Source organism: Sarcophilus harrisii, chromosome 1 (assembly GCF_902635505.1).
Source record: "Sarcophilus harrisii chromosome 1, mSarHar1.11, whole genome shotgun sequence".
NCBI lineage: Eukaryota > Metazoa > Chordata > Mammalia > Dasyuromorphia > Dasyuridae > Sarcophilus > Sarcophilus harrisii.
In genome coordinates, this window is record NC_045426.1 from 381,485,863 (window position 1) to 381,508,773 (window position 22,911).

The window sequence follows — 22,911 nt, forward strand, 5'->3', positions numbered from 1 at the left end:
CAGACAGTTATTGAGGCCTACTAACTTAGGAAATTGTAGTAAATCCTGGCTTCTTATAGAACTAGAAAGGATTCAGCTACTTACCTGGCAACACCCAGCATCTCCTCCCCACCCTTCTCCAGCACACACAAGAAATAGAAAGGTCCAGGTCTTAACCACCGTGGCTCCAAAGTCCTCCCCATTAGTTTAAGTGCCACGGCCATATTTATCTAGGGTGTAGAGGGTTTTTGTTCTTTTTTTTTTTTTTTTTTTAAACAAAAACTTCCGTTTTTTATAAAAAAAAAAAGCAACTTCTAACTTAATGTCAAACTACAGTTGAATCAAAAGTCGCTGCTTTTAGCAGCTGCCAAAAAAGAGCTGCTTCCGATCTCACTTCAAGCCAGCCATGAGGGTGGGTGCCCCCCCCTACCTCGGGGATGGGGATGGAGGGGGTGGGTGGGAGGTAGGATGTGCGATATCAATCACTTGTGACCTCCCATTCCCGAGCAAAAGAAAGCATGTTTGGAGAGGACGTAAGCGGCCAAAGTCCAGAAGGCCGGTCTCCGGACACCCCCATCTCGGATAAGTTTCCCAGACAGAGGAACGCGGCAACAAGCCCGAGGGACCCGGGGAGAGTGACTACGAGCACCGCAGGGCCAAGAGGTGACTAGGACACCCACCGGCCAGGGCTGGAGGGAAGTCTCTCGCCCCTCAACAGCCTCCGCAGGGCGTCAGAACAAGTTCCCTCAGAGACGCCGGACAAAAAAGGGAACTGGCCACGGCCACGGTCACGACCAGGGCCGCCGTTCCCCTCTCCCCGCCCCCAGCCCCGGGAAACGCTCACCTCCTCCTCCTCGGGTTCCTCTTGGTCGTGGTCGCGGTCCCTTGGGGCCCTGCCCCGGGCCGGTGCGGGAGGACGGGGCGCAGGCGGCCGGGGCCGGGGCCGGCGCGCTCTCCCGGGGCTCCCCTCCTGGCTCCTGGGCTCCTCGCCTCGGCACAGCCGCGGACTCCCGGCCGCTGCCCCGAGGAGCGCCCGCCGCGGCCCCTCCGCCGCCCGGGCGGGCAGGCTGGTTGGAGGGAAAGGGGAGGGACGGAGGGTGGGAGGCCGGCTCCGGGCGCCCGCGGCCCCGGGCTCGCAGGGGTCCGCGGCCGGCACGGGTTACACGGAGGGCGCCGCGCACAGGGACCCGGCTCCGCACGCCCCCGGGCGGCCGTGCCTCATCCTGCTGTCTCTGCCGCCGAAGCCGCTAGTCCCCCCGCGGGCTGGGCCTCCGCTCTCTCGGCCCCGGCGCCGCCGGATCCGCCTCAGAAGCGCCGGGCTTCCATGGCCCTGGGAGCTCCTCCCCGGGCCGGCGCGCGGACGGGCTGCGGCAGGCGGCGCTGCTGGCGGCGGCGGCGACCGTTAGCCCGGCTCCCCCGCTCCGGCTGGCGGCTGGCAGCTGGCGCAGGGGGAGGAGGAGGAGGAGGAAGAGGAGGGAGAGAAGCAGTGGGGGAGGGGAGCACTGCAGGGCGCTCGGAGGAAGCTTCCCCGCCGCTCTCGGAGCGCGGACGGTCGCGCGGCGAGTGTCGATGCGTGTGTGCGAGTCCCCTCCCTACTTCCACGCGTCGTCGCCGGTCCCGCCCCCACTACCGCTTACCCGGATGCACCTTGAGAGCCACGTGGGTGTGCGGAGTGTCCTGCGAGCTTGGGTGGTTAACGGGATGTCGTAGGGCAGCTGCCGCTTCTTCTCAGCGTCTTGGACTATCCTGCTTCGCCGCCTCCTCCTTTTCCTTTTCCTATACCCTTTCTGCCCTTTGACTCTACCTCCCTCCCTGCGCTCCTATGCCCCTTCCCTCCGCCTTTCTTCTCTATACATCTCTCCCCTCCCCCTTCCCTATCCAACTCCTTTTCCCTCTTCTTTCTCTTCCTTCCCACCGTCCTTTTCCGCCTCCGCTTCTTTTCCTTTCCTCCACATCTCTCTCCATTCCCACTCTCCCTCCCCTTCCCTATCTCCCTGATTCTTTCCATTATCCTTTCCTAACTCCCCATTCTCTTTCCTCTTTTCTCCCCTATCCTCTCCCTTCCCTTCTTGTCTCTCTTCCAGCTCTTCTTTCTTTTCTTCCCTATCTTCTTTTACCTTTCCCTCACTTTCTATCCCCTTCCTCTTCCTCTCTCACTTTTTTTCCTTTTCCTTCTCCCCCGTTTTTATCTTCCTCATCCCTTTCTCTCCCCTGTTTCATCTTCTGCCCTTTCTCCTACCCTGTATTTTGAGCGAGTAGAAAGCTTATTGACTCTGGAGTCGGAGGCCCTGGGTTTTAACCCCTCGTAGCTATTCAGCTCCTTGCAAGCACAAAGTTTCTATGATCCTTTCCGTAAATAATAACAAACACACTAAATTTCCCCGGAGAAAATACTCCAGTTTGTTGTATTATCTTTCCTCCCCACCCCACTTCCCATTTCCCCTGCTTTCTAAGAGTAACACAAAACATTTTTTTAGGCTCTTGGAATCATTTCAAAAGCAGAAGTTAAACTTAGATGTATTGCTGTGATGTCCTATAAGACAAGGATAAGGAACTATTTCTTTAATTCCTTCTGAACTTACTCCCTTTGGCTAGGTTTCACCCTTGTAACAGGTTAATTCACTTCTTAATGGACTGGTACATTTCTGTGTGCCAGTCAATTAGCATTTATGAAGCACCTACTACGTGCTAGGAAAAGTGCTGTGTTTGGGAGGATAAAAACAAAGGCAAAAAAAAAAAAAAACACAGAGAATAGGGAAGGATGGGAGGGATTTAGTTGAAACTCAGAGGAACTGGGAAAATCAGAAGGCAGAGATGAAGAAGGAAAGCATTCAAGGCAATGGAAACTATCTAGAATCAAGAGATCTTTTTGTTGGAACTGCAAAGAGGACAGTATCACTAGATTGCACTGTGTTGGAAATTGTAAAGTGAAAGACTGGAAGGGGAGAGGGAAAATTTATGAAAGTTCTGAATGTCAAACAGGATTTTTCTATTTTATCTAGTAAGTGATGGTCACTAGTTTATTGATTGGAGAAGGGAATGACATGGTCAAATTTGCTGTTTATATACCCATATATGAGTGAAGGATTGGACTGAAGTAGAGAGAGATTAATGGTAGGGAGAACAATTGGCAGGCTCCTATCCAGAAGTGAGTTGATGAGGTCCTGTACTACTAGAATGGTAGTAGTGTTAGAAGAGAAAAGGAAATGTGTACAAGATAATGTAACACAAGTAAAATCAATGGAACTTGGCAACAGATTGAAGGAGGTTTGGAGGGAAGGGAATGGTGTGACAATAAGGATGATAACTATCTTGTGGAAGACAGGGAGGATGGTGGTACCCAACAGTAATAGGGAAATTAGGAAGAGGGGAGGCTTTATGTAAAAAGATAATGTGAATGTACTTTGACAAAGCTTTCAGATGTCTCTGTTCTTCTAAAATGTGCTTTCAAAGATTAACTTCAATTGTGGGAGCCCCAATATTATGGCAAATTCTTTCTATGCCTAATTCTCACCCTTCAGAACAACCTTGGGCTTTTGACCCAAGAAAGAATTGATCATTTCTTCTCTATTGGGAAATAATGTATCTCCCAGAACATTGTAACAGTACATTATGTGACAATTAACTATGACAGATTTAATTCTTCTAGTGATATGTTATCCAAAACAATTCCAAAAGACTTGTGATGGAAAATGCCATCCACATCCAGAGACAGAACTATGTGGTCTGAGTGCAGAAGGAAGAAAACTGTTTTCACTTAAAAAAATTTTTTTTGCTTTCTCTTTCTTATTTTTTCCCTTTTTGTTTTGATTCTTCTTTCAAAACAAAACTAATATAGAAATATGTCTAACATGATCATACATGTAATAGCTTATATCAGATTGCTTACTGTTTTTGGGGAAGAGAGGAAAAGGATAGAGAAAGAAAAATTTGGAACTCAGAATCTTTCACAAATGAATGTTGAAAACTATCTTTACATATAATTGGGGGAAAATACTATTAAGGAAAAAAAAATTTCCACACAAGAAAGATCCTTCTCTTTTAAATCTACCAAGATTTCTCCCCTAGAATGTTAGAAGGTTGTAATTTGTATCTTCATTCTCTGGTTACTCTAAAAAAACTCAGATATATACAACTCTCCTCTCTTTCCTGAGGTAAATGCCTTGGTCTAATTGTTGTGGTTTGATTTTGCCTTTTCTGGCAAAGTTTCCTCCCATCTTCTACCTAGCATCTAAGTTCACTACTTTACTTGTTTGCTCTTTTTGTCGTGGCCTCAGCGCACAAGACCAGGCCCCTTCTTCCATGATGTCCTGCCTGAGTCTGACATTCCTATGTTTCGATTCTTGGATAGCCGTCCCCATATTAAAGTTCTCTAATAAAACAGGAAGGGCAAAAAACTATATCAGTAATATCAAACTCACATAGATCCCTGGGTTGCATACTGACTTAGAAAACCACAAATTGTTATAATATGTATTTTCATTTATTTCGTTAAACATTTCACAATTACATTATAATCTAGTTCAGGCTGCACTTAAAGAGTTGCCTCAATAAATTTGAACTAGATAATGGATTAGAGCCAATGAATAATTGACAGTGAGTCAATAAACATTTATTAAGGGTCTACAATATGCCAGGCACTGCATTAAGTGCTGGGGAGACAGATTCCAAAAAGATAGTCTGCCTCTAAGAAGCTTACAATCTAGTGGAGGAAGAAAACACACAAAAGGGAGTTTAAAAGGTGACAGGGTGGGGAAAAGGTATCCAGCAAGAGGACAAATTGTAGAATTCCAGAGGAGTGCAGCTGGATGAGAAATTGACCCCTTAATCACCCCGACTGTATTATTCCAACTATCACTTTACTCTCAGATTATAATATGGTAAAGTGCTAGACATGAACACAAGAAAGATCTAGTTCCAAAACCCTCTACAAACACTATGACTTTGGGCAAATTATTTAATATCTCTTTAGCTCATTTCCTTATTTGTGAAATGAAGGAGCTGAAGTAGATGATCTCTAAAGCTTCCCTTTCCCAACTCTAGATCTTTGGTCCTCTGATTATGGCTCATATTCTCTGTACATCCCACAACCCCTCAAAGGGAGTGATTTACTAGAATTTAGGTTCACATCTAGAGAAATATTTTAAGGGTATAATAACCTAACACATCCCACACATATACTCATATGGGCAGGAATAAAGTACTACAGTGATATCATCCTCTGTGAAATGTGGCTGTTTCATTAAGTAGCAAACTATCAGCTCCCACTTTTTTTCTCCTTCATATATGAAGCCAGATCTCCAAAGGCATTTTGGTCAGAGGACAGAAAAAGTAAATAAAAAAAGAGAGAAGAAAATAGTGAAAAGTTGGTAACATAAAATACTGGGATTGAACTAATTCTGATATTTGAGAGGTACCATTTAAATATTTTTCCATGTAGCACTCAATTACATTGCACTTAGCCATGTTCCAAATAACATTATTCATGAATCAAAAGGAGCATTACACAGTTGATTAAATTTATCTGAAAGTCCTGCCCTATATAGTTAGAGAGAAGCGACCTAGGGCTTCTGCCTAAGACAGACACTGAATTGTGAAAGAGGGAAGGAAGTAAGGTCATAATTTGGGCATTTAGAGCCCTCCCCTCACATAAATACATCATAGATTTAGCAGAGAAGGCTAATGATAGATCTTCAAACCCTCTCTCCTCTTGGTCCAAGCCAGGCTGGTTGATGTATTCAGATCTAAATCTGAAGAGCTGCCAGGAAGATATTGATAAAGTCTAGGGCAGCAAATGAAAGCCCAGGAAGTAGGTGAATGAGACTTGGGTATGGGGAGGAGGATCAGAATGAGTACATAGCTACAGGAGAAGTAACAGGAAATGTGACTTAGGGATCCATAGGCCTAGAGAACATTTAAGAGGCCACAAATGTGATTGAAATTGGGATATGAAATCTGTAAATGTGGTTAAGACTAAACCTGTTTTGTATCCACTGGGTATATAAAGAGAAACCATTCATACCTAGTTATTCAAGTGATGAAAGTCTCAACACAAATGGGGAAATGCCAGATCGGTTAATAACAAGAATACAAAACTTGAATATTTTAAAAGATGATGACATTAATTTTCCTGAGCCAAAGAAATATTTTGTTCTTATTTGACTAACCCACCCTTTCTTTTTGCTCACACCATCACATCAGAATATGAAGATGAGTAGCAACTGACCAGGAAAGCCAAAGGAAGCCAGAAATAAAAATCTGATGGATATCAAGATTCTGGATAGCAGGAAATAAAAGCCAGGAAATTAGTTAATATGAGAAGCTGGTATAATAAGCAAGGAGGAGAAAATTGATTAAAAAAAAAAAAAAGGAATTCAAGCTGATACATAAATGTAACAGAATACCACTATACTATAAAAAACAGTGTGTATGAAGAATACAAAGAAGCATTGCTGAAAGATACAAACTAATACTGGTGGAGTAAGCAGAACCAGGAAAACAATATTCATAATGCTTTCTATAATATAAAAAGCAACAACAAAAACTGAAATAGAATGCTCTGTAATTATAAAATTGATCCAAAGAAAAGAAGAGAAAATGCCCCTTCTTTTTGGAGCTGGGTAATTATTGGTGAGGCTGGATGTACTATGAGAGCTGGTTGATGTATTAGTTTGTTATGCTGGCTGCTTTCTGACTAGTTTCTGTTACAAAGTATATCTCTTGGTGGAGGAAAGGGAAAAGGATACATATGAAAATGAAAGTGATATAAAAACAAAAGCTATCAATTTTAAAAAAAAGGAAATTTTGAAAAAGATTCTAGAAACTAATATATAAATTCAATTTGTGTGACTGTGTGTGTGTATGTGTGTATATACCTATATATTTGCAATATATTTTGTTTTCCTTGCCTTCTTATTAGGTAGGGGGAAAAGTAGCAAGAAGGGGAGAATTTGGAACTAAAAAAAGTATGTGCTTAAATTTTTTTAATTTGAAAAGGAATTCAAAAATAATAGAGTATAGTACAGTATATTGCCATAAGGAGTCTAAATGATTAACCTGGGTTTCAAAAAAGCAGGGCCTCAGATATAGTATTAGACAACATCAGAGCTTGAGTATGATTCTAGACAACAGGTAAATAAGGAAGCAGTCGAAAGACTGATGTGTTGACTTTGAACAATGTCTGCTGAACCGGAACAGCAAAACTTAATCAATATTGAGGACAAGATTCCATATCTGATGGCCACAGTGGAATACAATGAGGGAGGGTAGTAGGAGTAGAGAAATATTAGTCCCTGAAACAGCAAATTCAGCTCAATTGGAGAACAGGACTTTCCTCCACAACCTATATATCACTTCCAACAGATAATGTTCAATAGCAAATTTCCCTAGGCTGGGATTTGTTTCATGATTGCATCCTCTTGTACCTCATGTACAATGGAGGTATGCTTGCTCCAGGTTTCATCTTCCGATGAGCAGGAGAAAAATCTGGTCTTATTTGTTAGCTGCTTATGAGTTGCAACACTCCCTATCACTTCATATTTTCTCCTGTCACACCTAAATCAGCCGTCTTCCTGGTATAAGAGCATGGGACATCCAGAGACCAAAGCCATCGTTCTCGCCTGCCAAAAGTGATCTCTCATCCCTTGAATTTTACTAATTCTGAACAAAGTGAGACTTTTCTTTTGTCATTTTCACATTGTACAATGTCTCTTGCTTTTCTTTGCATATTATCTTTTAGATTATAAATTCCTTGAAGACAGGGGTCATGTTGTTTTTCACCACTGCATAGTCAAAATTTTTTGTCACATTTTGACATACAATATTTTTCATTGTAGTAGGACCTTAATAAATGTGTATAAATGAAAATTTTTTCATTAAAGATTTTAATTTATTATTCAAGAGGCAGTTAACTAAACATAAGACTTCAGAACTCATTTCTTCAAGAAAATAACTTCATTTAAAGAAGGAGATTGAGAATTTACTAGAAATCAACTGAACATTTTAGGTTGTCCATCAATTAGGGGTCAATCAAGAACAAATGGAGAAGATGAGAAAAAGGACATAGATATTATATAGCTTCAAAATTTCCAAATTTGCAACAGACCAGAAATGGCAATTTTAAATAATTGACAAAAATGCTGCATTGACTCTAACCAAAACATCTTTCTATAACCTAAGAACCTCAAAACTAACTTATTAATTTTATCAAGGACATTCACTACTAAGTATTATGTATATCACCTCCTGGATAAATTATTACTCTAAAATTATAGGACCATCAATTAAATTCAACTATTATTTTTTAAATGCCTACTATACTGAAGACACTTTGCTAGGTACTAGTGATAAAAAGATTTGCAAAAATTTCCAACATAGTCCCTGTTCTCAAGGAATTTATAATCTGATAGTTAATAACATAAAAATGAATGAATATGAAATTAAGTACAAAGTTTTAAAAAGATATTTAAGAAAATATGAAGAGATTGCTTTCTACTGGAAAGACCAAGAAAGGTTTTTTGGAAGAAATGGCCCCAAAGCTCTATCTTCAGAGTTAAAAATGTACCAGTCACTTGATAAGGCCACAGGTATAGTTTTCTATTTTACCCAGTAACTGTCAGTCATGGAGCAAGTTCATCAATGTATTCTGATAAAGTAGAAACCTGAACAATAACAGCAATACTATCTTTCCTGTCCATTTGGTACACAAACTCATTTTTAATAACTCAAAAATTTCTGGGAATTAATTCATTCATAAGACTATAAGCTTAGTGCTAGAAGGGACCTCAACCATCTATTAGTCCAGTCCCCTCATTTTACAGAGGAGAAACTGAAGCTCATAATGGTTAAATAATTTGCCTGAAGCTATAGAAGTGATAAATGGCAAAGCCAAGATTCAAGCTATGATCTTTGGACTCCGTCATATCATGCCACCTCCAATGAGTATCTGCTGAAAAGAATATAAAAGAAATACAAAATTTGCTTGAAGTATTTTAGTGGAATGAAGTGTTGAATTAGGAAATGATTTTAATAATTTGTTGATGTCTGTTTTCCATAAAGGATTTTATCATCACTCTATATACCAAAGCTACCTTTATTAGAAAGCAAAGTAAACAGTTCCCTCAGTTCTGTAGGGAGACTAAAGTTTTTATATAATACCAAACCATTCAGTCTTTGTTGCTAAAAGATATACAGTATAAAGATAAGAATGTGGTGAACTAATGCTGAAAGAAGTGAGCAGAACCAGAAAACATTATACACAGCATTGGCAAGATACACAGCAGGTGAGGATCAACTATGATAAACTTAGCTCCTCTCAGCAATTCAGTGATCCAAGGAAGTTCCAATAAACTTTGGGTACAAAATGCCACCCCTATCCAGAGAGAACTATGGTGACTGAATGCAGATCAAAGCATACTGTTTTCACCTTTTTTTTCTTGTTTTTTTTTTCTTTCTTGTAGTTTTTCTCTTTTGTTCTGATTTTTTCTTCCAACATGACTCATATGGAAATATTTTTTAAATGAATGTAAAAAATAAAGTTTAAAAAGAAAAAAGACAGGAATGTGGTCTTGATAGAGCACAGTGAACTTGTTTCTTTAGCTTGTCTTTTATTCTAATTCAAATCGATTTATATACTAAACCAGAAGGGATCTTGGAACTATATGAGTGTTGAAACGTAAGTTAGATAGTTACCTGGAAACTGGCAGCTTTGCTCTTTCCTAGACATGAAGAGAAAAACTTGGAGTTACTCTTCTTGGTTTTTGCCATATGAATATGATAGTTATCAGCCTGTTCTGACCTAGGAGAGATCCTAGCCACTAAGTATTAGCAGACTGAAGATAATCTGATTTAGATGGCGCCAAAAAGATGAGCCCAAAAGATAATAGGAAGGAGGAATGCTCAGTCAACTAGTATTTATGCCACTATTATGTGTCAGGCATTGTGTTGAGCACTGTGGATACAGAGAAAGGCAAAAGACAGTCCCTGAGATCTCGAGGAGCTCCCAGCCTGATGTTCACCAAAGACTACAGGACAAGTAGCTAAGTGCTATTCTAGTAACACTTACATGAGACTTTGGTTCTAACCATATGCCAAAACTGCAAGACCAGAAATATACCAAGACTTCTTTCACATTAATCACAATTGGATCAGCCTAGCAAAGACTATGAGACAAAAGCATCATAGTACAGCAAACAGAGAATATTGGATCTAGAGGCAGAGAATCTGAATTTAAATTCCACCTCTTCCATCCCTGTATTAATTGTTATTTAGTTATATTATTTAATTAAAGACCTCTTTAGGTCTCATTTCCTCACATGTAAAATGAGAGGGTTGGATTAAATGATCTGATAGGTAACATATGATAACATAGTACATATTATTACATAGGTAACATATAAGCCATCTATTTTGAGGGCAACAAGAATCATTTACTATAGGAAATGAGGTTGGTATAGGTATAACTCATTTACAATAGAGGATAACAAGTATATGCAGTAGATAGTAACCAGTTTTGAAGATTGTTTTTTCCTACTTTGCTCATTCAGTAAAAGTTAATCTTTCTATCTTTACAAGTCCTTTTATTCAATCCTTTGATTTAGCTCCCTGAGAAGTATATATTGTATTTTCCCTCATTTACTTCAGTTCCTATATTTTTGGCTGAGAAGTTTGTGGTGCTTGGCATGAAACCTCTACTTTACCTTTTACTAATTGCATGGCCTTGGACCAATTCCTTAAGCTCTTAAAGTTTCAACTTCCCCATCTTTAATAGGAGAATAATAGTATCTACTGCCAAGAGCTGTTGTGAGGATCAAATGAGTTAGATAAAGGGTGAAATGAGATAGAACACAACACAACATATGCAAAGCAGTAGGAATGTGAGTTATTATTGAAAGAAATAAGAAATTTGAAAGAAAGAGTTTGTTTTTTGGGGAAAGAGAGTTCAATTAGATATAAGATGACTTAAGATGAAAAATCATGAATGGAAATCTTATGTAAACCAGAAGGACATGCAGGTCTAGATTTCACAGAGAGCCAGTAGGAGTTATGTACTTGAGAATTGACAGTACAGAGGTGATAGATGAAGTTGTGAGACAAGATCCATTCAAGATAATATATATATATATATATATATATATATATATATATATATATTGGATTTAATATATATTTCTACATATTTAACATATGGATTGAATATATATATATATATATGAGAAAAGAACAGAGGGTCATGAACTGATCTTTGGGAGTTTGTCTTTTGAGAGATTCAGGTGAAGGTCTCACACTGCATTAGGGGCCATCCCTGATTGTCTTAATCTATATTTTGCCACTGGATCCAGACAACTCTGGAGGAGAGAAGGAAGCTGATGGCTTTGCACAGCCCTCCCTCACTAAAATCCAATTCAACAAATCACCTTGCTGATGTCATAGTCCTCTTTAAGAACAAAAGATAAACAATAATCTTAGAAGATTCTCAAATTTAAGGGCAGGAAGAGAATGGGGTACTAACAAAGATCAATGTGCCAAATGTAGGAGAAGTTCAGAGAACTGAAATGTCAAGGATGCCAAGGTGTAAGAGCATTTCCAGAACCAGAAAATGCTCAATAGTAACAAGTGGTAAAGAAAGACAAAAACAGAACTTAAAAAAAAAAAAACAGTGCCTTGCTTGGTGATTCAGAAATCAGTAGGAACCTTTAAGAATTAAGTTCCAGAAGAGCAATATATATACAGAAATCAAAGTGTAGGACATCAGGAAGAATAGATCTGTCATTTAAGAGGGTAAATGATGAAAATGAAGGAGAGAAATGAATGATAGCTGGAGGAAACCGAAAGATTCACCTGTCCACCCATGTTGGAAAAATTCTGTGCTCGTTTGAAGCAAAGTGAACCTGAAAATGTTGGAAAGGAAGAAAGAGACTCTATATAGGATGAGGGGCTTAACCTTAGCAAGGAAGAAAGACATCTATACCTTTGAAAGTAAAATAATAACCAGCATTTATATAGTGCTTTAGGTTTGCAAAGCAATTTATAAATATACCTCACAAGATTTTTACAACAACTCTGGGAGGTAGATGCTATTACTATCCCATTTTAGAGATGAGAAAACAAAGGCTGAAAGAGATTAAGTAACTTGCCCAATATTACAAGACTAGTGTTTGAGGCAGGATTTGGACTCATTCTACCTTACTTCAGATCCAGTACTTTATCCATTATTCCACCTTGCTACCCAGACTAAAAGAAAAGTAAGAACAGTAAATAAGATAGCTTATGCCAGTTTCTCTGCATCTTCTCAGTAAAGTAGGAAACTTACTTAACTGCTCAGAGTATAGAATAAGAGTAGTATCCTGCCTCACTCCCCACTCCCACACTTTTCCCAACTTTGTCAGAATGTTATGGTTTCTCTGCCACTGATAAATGTATCATTATAGAACTGTTAACTAATCTGTTCCATTATTTATCTATTTCTTATCTGCCTGGCAGTTTTACTTATGAATGTTCCTGAGGTAATATAGTTCAATTCATTTTAACTCCTTTTCCACTACTACTTTTGAAATAGAAGCAGACTGCACAGAACTGAATGCCATTTTTATTTCATGGGTTATCATGGCTAAAGAATTCACCACTTAAGTGAACAAAGGCTATGAACAAATAATTTTCAGATGAAAGAATTAAAATCATTTCTAGTCATATGAAAAATTCTCTAAATCACTGTTGATCAGAGAAACATAAATTAAGACAACTCTAAGGTATACTACACACTTCTCAGATTGGACTAAAATGACAGAAAAAGCTAATGATGAACATTGGAAGGAATGTGGGAAAACTGACACACTAATAAATTGTTGGTGGAGTTGTAAACTAATCCAACCATTCTGAAGAACAAAGTGGAACTATGCCCAAAGACTTATGCATACTCTTTGATCCAGCAGTGTCTCTACTGGGCCTGTATCCCAAAGAGATCATAAAAAAAGGATAAAAAACCCATATGTGCAAAAATGTTTGTAGCAGCCTTTTTTGGAGTGGCAAGGAACTAGAAATTGAGTGGATGCCCATCAGTTGGAGAATGGATGATTAAGTTATGGTATATGAATATTATAGAATATTATTGTTTTATAAGACACAGTCAGTGGGATGATTTCATAAAGACCTGGAGAAACTTATGTCAACTGATGCTAAATAAAGTGAGTAGAACTAAAAGAACATTATACACAGCAACAAGATTATATGATGATTAATTCTGATGGATGAGATTCTTTTCAACAGCAAGGTGATTCAGCCCAGTTTGAATAGTCTTGTGATGGAAAGAGCCATTTGCACCCCAGGACCATGGGGATTGAGTGTGGATCACAATATAGTATTTTCACTTTTTTGTTGTTGTTTCTGTGCATTTTGTTTTCTTTCTAATTTTTTTCTTTTTGATCTGATTTTTCTTGTGTAACATGATAATTGTGGAAATATGTGCAGAAGAAGTATACATGTTTAACATATATTGGATTACTTGTTATCTGGGGAGGAGGTGGGGGAAGAGAGAGAAAAAAATTGGAATACAATGTTTTGCAAGGATGAATGTTGAAAATTCTATGTATATGTTTTGAAAATAAAAGGCTTTATAAAAAACAAACAAACAAAAAAAAAAAAGAATTCATCACAATCCACAGGTGATGAGTCTTTCTCTTTAGCTCAGATTACTGACAGTCTCTCTTGGAGCCAATAGAATTGAGTTTGTAACTCTAAAAATTGTGATCAATAGCCTCAAGAGTAAGTTGAAAAGTAGTAACATTTGAAACCAACCATGAATTTGAAAACAAATTGAGAACTGTAATTCAAAAGCTGACTCTTCCCAGTAATTTTTATAGAATTGAAAAACTTAAAACAAAAGTGAATTTTTCAATGTAATCTCTGTGGTTGTTCAGCTATTTTAATCTCTGAGACATGTTAGGATCCAAAGCCTTTATAGAATTCTTTCCTTCTATAAGGAAAAGTATGGGATTTTAAGGGGATAAAAATAAAGAATAGTTACTTTTACTAAAAAACATTGGAATAAATCTATGGTTATAAGAATGACTTCTCTTCCCATACTTATTTGTTTTTAGAGAGCCCCATTTTTTCTCAGCAACAGTTTAAGCCTTCTACAGGATACTACTTTCCCTGCCACGTTACTATAAAAACATTCTCACAGCTAACACTTCTTTCAGCAGGCTTGTTTGATATCTAGAAATTCTCTCATGTGAGGCTAGCATGCTATGGAAAATTTAATTTAAAACAGCTCTTTTCATTTGCAGGCCAAAATTTAAAAATAAAACAAATTCTTTGACAAAAAAGATTTTGTCCCAAGTGTTATACTATTACTGTAATGACCTAATTTTAAGGTTTTAAGTGGAATTATGAAAACTGATATTTTCAGTAACTTTAAATTAGTTTTTAAAAATTCCCTGACTCCTAATTTGTATCTTGGATCTATTTCCTTCATAGTGTTTGGCCCTGTTTGCTGGCAATTCTCCTAAGTCTATAATGAAAACTTCCTGGGTGTTCTTCTTCTCAAGTAATGTTCTTGGACTATGGCTTTGGTGCCTTAGCTTTAGTGTTGGCTCATTGGTAGCTAGGTGCCGAAGTAGATAGAATATGGGCCTCAAATCAAGAAGATTCATCTTCATGAATTCAACTATGTGATGCTTAGCAAGTCATTTAGCTCTGTTTGCCTCAGTTTCCTCATCTGTAAAATAAGCTAGCGAAGAACATGGAAAACCATTCCAGTATTCAATTGCCAAGAAAACCTTAAATGGGGTTATATTGAGTCAGACATGACTAACAATGATTGAACTATCACAACTGGGTAATAGGCCTCCATGCCCACACAATAAGTAGTCCTGTTACTCCCAAGTTCCAGAATTATAGGTCACTAATGATCTGTCACTCACCTGGATTGTCTTGCTCAATGTCCTGGAACTTTTATTTGCCTAATGTTATACTTTCTATGAACTGCTAAGATCTTATAGTAAACTTGTGGGAAAAAAAGCAAGTAAGCAGAAGTTTCAGTTTATATTATAATTGGAAGATTTAAGAGAGAAATGGAATTAAAAAAAAAAAGATTCCTTTTTAGAATACGGAAGACTTAGAAGTGACTATCAGATACTATCAGCTGCTGGTTACTATGGCAATTGAGATAAATTCTAATGCTCATTGAAGGAAAAGTGACAAACCTCCTATAGATCTCTCCCTGAACACCACTCTTTTTCTATTCCCCTCACCCCATACATCTCTTCTTACTAAACCAGAGGTAATGTGATTAATATACTAATATACTAATTAATAGTGAGGAGAGCATACTATTTGGGATGAGAAAACTATATTTGAATTGAATAAGTATCCTTAGATACTTGTGATAATGAGCAATCAAGATATTTAAGCCCTCAGAGCCTCAGTTTCCTTATTTGTAAAATAAGTGAATAATAATAATGCTCCCACTACTTGCCTCACAATGTTATTGTGAAGAAAGCACTTTCCAAGTCCTTAGCACTTCCACTCTTCACTAATTTTTCATTTCCTGATAATCTGGCTCTCAGTCTCACTACAACTGAAATTGTCTTACCAAAGTTATCAATGATATCATAACTACTGAATGCAATGCTCTTTTCTTAATCTCCATTCACTTTGGTCTTTCTGAAACATTCAATTCTGCTGACTATCCTCTCCTTTTGGATGCTCTCCCTTCTCTGGGGGACTTAGCTCTTTTTGTGATAAAAATAAGTTCCAGAAGATATAGACCTAGTCCCTCTCCTTGAACTTGAATCCAGTATTACTAATGGCATACTGGACATTTTGAACTAAATGTCCTGTAAATATTTCAGAAGCAACATATTAAAAAAGAACTCTCTCCTCCTCCCCTCAAAACCACCTCTTTCTTGTCAATTTTTGTCAAGGGTACCTTGGCTCTTCCATTTTTGTCTTTGTAACTCCAAAACCTGATAATGATTTGCACAAATTAGGTATTTAATTAATGCTTTCTAAATGACTGATTCAAAGAATAGAATTAAGGAGAGATACACCTCAGGCAAGGTCATCTTCCCTTGACCCTGAAAGACAATTTCAAATAAAAAACATAAGCTAAACATTCAGGATAAGTGTTTAATTAAAAACTTGATACTTTGAAAGCCCAGGTCAGAGGAAAAGAACTTTGCAACAGAGGAGTGTTGATGTTTCCAAGTTTTTTAGAGCTAAAATAGCTTGAGGTTATCACTAATCCAAATTTATATGGTAGAAAACTTTGAATATCCAGCTAAAGAATTTAGATATCTCTCTGTAACACACAGGATAAATGACCCAAACCACAAAACATACTCCACATTCAGCCTCTCTGAGGGTCATTTCCAAAAATTAAGTCAAAAGAGGATATTGTGCTCCTAGGCACTTTGTCTCCTCAGTATCTAAAAGTGAGAGAGATATAATGGTCTTGAGTGATATGGCCAGGTGACCCACAAAAGGGGAAAGTCTTCTGCAAAACAAGAGGAAATCCCAGCTGCCTATAGAAAGTTTGAAACAGAAACTACACTATTTTGATAAATTATCTACCACCATCATTACACCATCTCATCTGACAGCAGGCTAATTTATGATAATGTCCACTGAGAGAGTCATACAATGGCATGCTGGTAGAGAAAGAGATGGAAAGAATGATGGAGCTTTTCTAAAAGAGCCATCCATGTGGATATAGACAACACATCTGAGTATTCTGCATGTTGTCATGGTGAATCCAGAGCTATCAAAAGATTTGACCTACCTATTACTGGATTTTCCAAATGCTGCATACCCTGCTACTATTTTTATATGATATAAATATATAACATTTTGTTCCTTTCCCAGGGGTACATATACTCATGAGTGAAAATGTAAATGCCTCCTTTATGATTAATTGGTTTCTTTGGGCCTTCATAAAATGAGGAGGTTTGCTAAGTGAAGTTTCCTCTACTTTTAAATTTATGATCCTATTAATCCCTAACCAAACAAGACAACCTTGTGCTAAAGGGTGAAGAGATCTTGCTGTAGTTTCTGCGGTAAATTCGGCACAATCACCCCCAAACAATTATGTCTAAAAAACATCTTCAGGTATAGGCTACATCTCTTGCTAGTTCCTACTAGATATAAAAAGCTAAATCAGGGCAAGAACAATGCCTATTAAACCTGGTGTTGATTTAATCTATGGACTAACTGGAGGATACAAATAGTGGCCAGATTCCAATAGCTGACATTTATGTAGTGTGTAAACTGACAAAGTGCTTTATATGCCTTATCCTATTTGAGTCTCACAATAATCCTGTGATGTCAGTGCTACAGGGATTATTATTATTAACTTTACATAGATTAAGTCAAGTAGCCAAAATGAATCAATGGTTGGATTTGAACGCTGGTCTTCTAGATACCAAGTTTAGATAACATTATGTTTGCCATGCTGTTTTTCATATGGGGACTATACAGTGATGAGATCTATGTTCTTACTGGGCAATGGTACCAGGTTTGCAAGGTACCTTTGTGGCTAGTAATCTCAGCAAGATGAAAGGATCAGACTTGCTGAAATAATTACCATTTATTGAACCACCTGCTCATTTGCCAAAGTCACATGTCTGCCCTCCTCCTTTCACACATAGCATCCTTTAGAAACTATAGCCTTTGTGCAGCATCTATTATATTGGGTCATCTGGTCATTCTATTGGGTCATTCTATTTTTGCCTACAGGGCAAGGTCTTCCATCACAATCATCCTGGTAGCAGCAATAAGCAGTACAATAAAGAATGTTATCTTTCCAAATCAAGTCCATTCCAAGAAGGTCCTAACTGACACATGAAGACAAAATTACATTAGTAAGTAAAAAATAACCATAAACTAGGGCACATCAAAACAATGCATAACCAGGCTTGGTGACATATGTTTGTCTCTGCTAACAGGAGGCTAAGGTTAGTGAATAGCTTGAGCTCAGGAGTTTTGAGCTGCAATAGACTAAGCAGTGTCCAAATCTGGCATCAATATGGTGAACCTTTGGGAGTGAGGTTCACCAGGGTGCCTAAGGAAAAGAGAATTGGCTTAGTTGAAATGGAACAGACCCAATCTTTTATGTGGATTGATAATGGGATTGAGCCTATGAGTGGCCACATACTTCCATTTTATGTAAGATAATGAGATCTAGTCTCAAAAAAAATCAATAATAAGCAGGATATGAAAAGTGTAGATTACAGATCCATCAGCTAGACTGAAAGTAGTTCAATGAAAGCTTATCAGTAGGAATAAAGCTAGGAACTTGGAAAAATTGGAATTTGGCAGGATGGAAAGAAGAGTCAGGTACACAGAGGACTAAGAAGTGGAACTGAGATAACAGAATTAGCAAACCCCTTGGGCTTCACTTTCATTCTAGTTCTTAATTCTCTATTCACCTCCTCTGATGCGTTGGCCAGAAAGATTGTGCCTATGCACAGAAACAGAAAATTTGCTTTTGTTTATTTTCTTGAGCAGAAAGACTCTCAGAGTGAAGTAGAGAGAACAATAATGGTTGTAATGTTACTGAAACTCCAGAAGTGAGAGATAGCAGGAGAGTACCTGGTAGGTCTAAAGGAGTTCAAGGTACTTAGGCCAGGCAGATTCTTCCCAGGAGACTGAATGTACTTTCAGATGTGATTACTGAACCACATTGGTGATCATTAAGAAACTGTGGGAGAATGAGATCAGAACTGCTGTCCTGGGAATAGGCAAATGTCCTGGTTTCCAAAGAGAAGAAGAAGGCAAATTCCACACGATATAAACTGGTGAATAGGACATCCAGGGCCAGCAAAATTAAATGGATTGTTATGAACACCAGAAGAAAAAGTAATGATCACTGGGAGACAGCATGTGTTTACTAAGACAAAGTGATGCCACATTAGCTTCATTTTTTTTCTTTGACAGAATCATAAGGCTGGAAGATCCACTATAGACATTGCATTTTTGCACGTCAGTAAGCCATATGACAGAGTCTAACAATATCCTTGTGTGGAGGGACATGAGATGGAAAGGTACAGATTGGAAAACAATAAAGTTAGGTACATTAGAACTAGTTTAATGACTGAACCCAAAGGGTATGAATTAATTGCATCAGCATTGATCAGGAGGAAGATGTCTTTTGTAGACTTTGGGGGTGCTGTCCACTTACATTTACTATTTTAATTAATGATTTGAAGATATAAATGGGAAGTTTAAGAAATTTGTTCATGACACAAAGCTGGGGTAGAGTCAATGTTAAATAATAGAATCTAGATCCTAAAAGATTTTGATAAACTGAAATAATGGGCTGAATTCTGAAGAAGATTACACTGAAAAAGAACAAGGGCAAAATTCTGCAACTTTTGTTTAAAAAAATCCAATTTCATAAATGTAGGATGGAGGTGATACAGTTTCACAGAAATTTATGTGAAGATCTGAGGATTTAGCAAGATCAATGAATTAGCACTGTAAAATGACCTCCAAAAAAACCCATAATAATACAATCTCATCTTCAAATGCAAATAAATATTGATGATTTCACTAGTGTAGATAATTTCTGCAACAATTCAATTCTATTGTTTTCTATTCATATTTATTAGTGCCTAATCTGTGCCAGACAGATAAGGGTTTGCTATACAAAGCCAAAAGCAAAATAATTTCTACCCTCAAGAAACTGACATTCTATTGATATAGATATTAAAGAGGATACTACCCTTTCTGTTACTTAGTAGACAATCTTTATGAATTCCTGTGGCCAAAAAAACCTCTATTTTGAGTTGCTATAGCCAGTTTTAAAGTTATGGACCTCTTTATATTCAGCAAGGCTAGTGCTCAGGTGACAGGAAAGCAAGATATTTCTGGGCTTATATTTGAAGTAGTTCCAGACTGTTAAGATTTTCCTGTGCTAGTTTCTAGCATGTATAACCTTTGAGAATATTTTGTCACTCCCACATGATAGACATTAGACTAGGATTTTAGGGGGGGTAAAACACAATTTCAGATTGCATTAAGGTCAAGGAAGGACATCCCAACTGTACTTTGACCTGATCAGACCTCATATCATAACTACTTCCACATTCCAGGAAGAATTAGGACAACTGAAAGAAGACTTGGGAGAGAGTACATGATCATTGCTTTCCGGTACTTGAAAGAATATTCTGTGAAAAAAGAGACTTTATTCTTTATGGATCATGAGAGGAGTAAAAGAACCAAAGGACAGAAATTACAGGGAGATAGATTTTGACTCCATGTAAGGAAAACCTTTCTAAAAATTACTACTATCCACAAATGTAAAAAAAGAAAAAAAATCCAGTGTACTGGAGTTTTCATAAGCCATACTAAGTTTCTGCAAAGGTAAAGAGAAAATTTATGGACCTGGAAGCAACTGTAAAACTTTATCAACAGAAATTGATGATGTTGTCCATAATACCTGCTCCTAAGCAATGAGGAAACTTATCCTCTATGTTCTAGGACTAATCATAGTATAGCAACTGGAGCAACTAACATGGTGGCTTTTAGTGCTGCTGATAAAGAATATTGCATCTCTTACACAGTAGAGGATTTATGATAGAAATGTACCTCTGAAAGATAGAATATATGAAAGTTCATCTAGCTCCTGGTGGGTAGTCTCTTATTCCAACCCTCACTCTTTGTCTTGATTTTCTCTTTTTTTTTTTAAATTCATTTTATTTTGTTTTATTATTTATTTAAAAGCTAAATGCAAAGTGAGAAAAGGAAAAAAAAAATTGCCATGTGCACAGCAGAATGTAAGAGAGGATTCAAAATACAAAGTAGTAACTTTCCATTTCAAGAAAGCCTATATAATAAACACTAAAAATTGTGTTCAGATTTGTTTATCTTTTCTTTGCTTCCTTGTAAGTTTTATTTTGTTCTCTGCTATGCAATTTTTTCTTTATTTTTCCCCTTTCTCCTCCCCCAAGAAGGCTACAAGTAGGCATGGATATACATACACATATACATATACATATACACATACATATATATATATATATATGCACTTATATATACACATACATATATATATATATATACTTGTACACACAAATATATGTATATACTCTAATAATGATACTTATAATCACGCACATATATATATATATACATATAATACATTCATATATATATCTATGTAAGAACTATGCTTGCTTATCCTATTTCTCTAAAGGTGGATAACATCTTCCTTCATAAGACCAAGTCTTTCTATGGTTTTCTAAATCCACCAATTCATTATTTCCTACACCACAGCAATATTCAATCTTATACTTTCTACTCCTTATCTTTTGAAAAGATTTTTTGTTTCTTGGTGGACCAGTATCTTAGCTTTCAATCAAGGGGGAAATGAGTTTGTTGCTTAGTGTCCATGGGAGAGCAGAGCTCTTATGTAATTCTCTACTTATTGGCATTCATGTGAACCTAGTAGGTTCTGAACTGGGCAATTTACCAAGGGGCAGAAGACACTATTAAGAGTTGCTCAGTTTGGGTTTTTAACTTGTACCTGAGATTGTATTCTGAAGAACATTCCCTTATCCCACAAAAAGGTTATATTGTGAGGTTATTAAGTTCTCCATCTCTGGAGGTATTTTAAGGAGAGGTTGCAAGATTATTTGTTAAATGTAATGTGGAAGAGAATCATGGAGAGGGTTAGACAAGATGATCTTTTCCAACTCTGAGATTCTAACACATGAGTAAATATTGTGGCAGAACTTGTGTGTTCCATACTGCCTCCTGGGGGGTTGCCCATTTCTATAGTTTAACTTGGGATACTTCAGTCTGATTAGGTCTCTTCTGTGATTAATAAAGGGAAAGGAAATATCTCATTGGGAACAAATATAAGAATAGGCTTTCTAGGACCCTTCAATCTGCCTTTTCATTCTTAATATCCTAATTTGAACTTCTATACTTATTGTAGAAACAGATGCTTTTACAGTAACTTTTGAAATAGAACTTACCCACCCACAGGAAGTTTGTGCAAGTGGCACAAGGCAGAAGATTCCTTCAGTTGCTGGTGATCTACCATTCTAGATGACTGATTACAGTATTAAGAAATTATGCCAGGAGGGACAAAGAGTTCCTTATGACCAAATTAGATCTACCAAAATGTGGCAATCTTGCTTAAATCCTTGGTATACCGTGATAACCATCATGAAACACTGCTACCTGGTCTATTTATTTGGAAGGCTGGAGGTTGGTTGAATGGCACCCTTATTGATCTTTTTGTTCTTTCTTTTCACTTAAAGGGAAATCATCATGTAGTTTCAGGATATAAAGGAATTAATTTGTTGCTAGCTGAAAGAAATGGGAATAAATGATGAGAACTCATTATTTGGCTATTTCATTTTTAAACTGAACTTTTATTTAACACAACATGTTAAGCACATTATATTTATTGTTTTTGGAATTTCTCTCCACACTTACTGTATTTCATGAGTTTAAATTAGGCAATCAGAAACACAAGCCGACAAACCGATGAAAGATTAAGAAGTAGATAAGGGAGATGTTTTCAAAGGACTTTGGGATAATCAGCTCAAACAAATTTTTAGTATAGCATCATCAGTTCTCATAATGAGCTATCATGGTCAGCAATATGCATAGGCAGAGCAAATACTTACCTGTGTAGCAAATTAAAGGATACCAGAAGGGTTTAATAGCCCCCAAGTATCTCCCTTATTTATTCTATTACCTGAAATTTCCTGTGTTTTTGGCTTTGAGAGCTTTGTGTATACTTTCTAGGTGGCATAATCTGAAGTCAAAAAGTTCTATTGTTCAGTTATTTCAATCATGCCTGCCTCTTCACGACTCCATTTGGGGTTTTCTTGGCAAAAATATTGCCATTTCCTTTTCCATCTTATTTTACCGATAAGATAACTGAGGCAAACAGGATTAAGGGATGTATTCAAAATCATATAG

At 37.6% G+C, this 22,911-nt stretch overlaps 1 protein-coding gene across 1 annotated transcript in view; it reads right to left on the reverse strand.

Annotated features, from left to right (window-relative positions):
• Positions 1-939, reverse strand: part of GALNT1 (polypeptide N-acetylgalactosaminyltransferase 1) — a 148,714-nt gene extending 147,775 nt beyond the window's left edge. The window contains exon 1 of the mRNA XM_012541180.3: positions 824-939. The gene's annotated coding sequence lies outside the window, so the exon portion shown is untranslated. The remainder of the gene's footprint in view (positions 1-823) is intronic.
• Between the last annotated feature and the right edge of the window lie 21,972 nt (positions 940-22,911).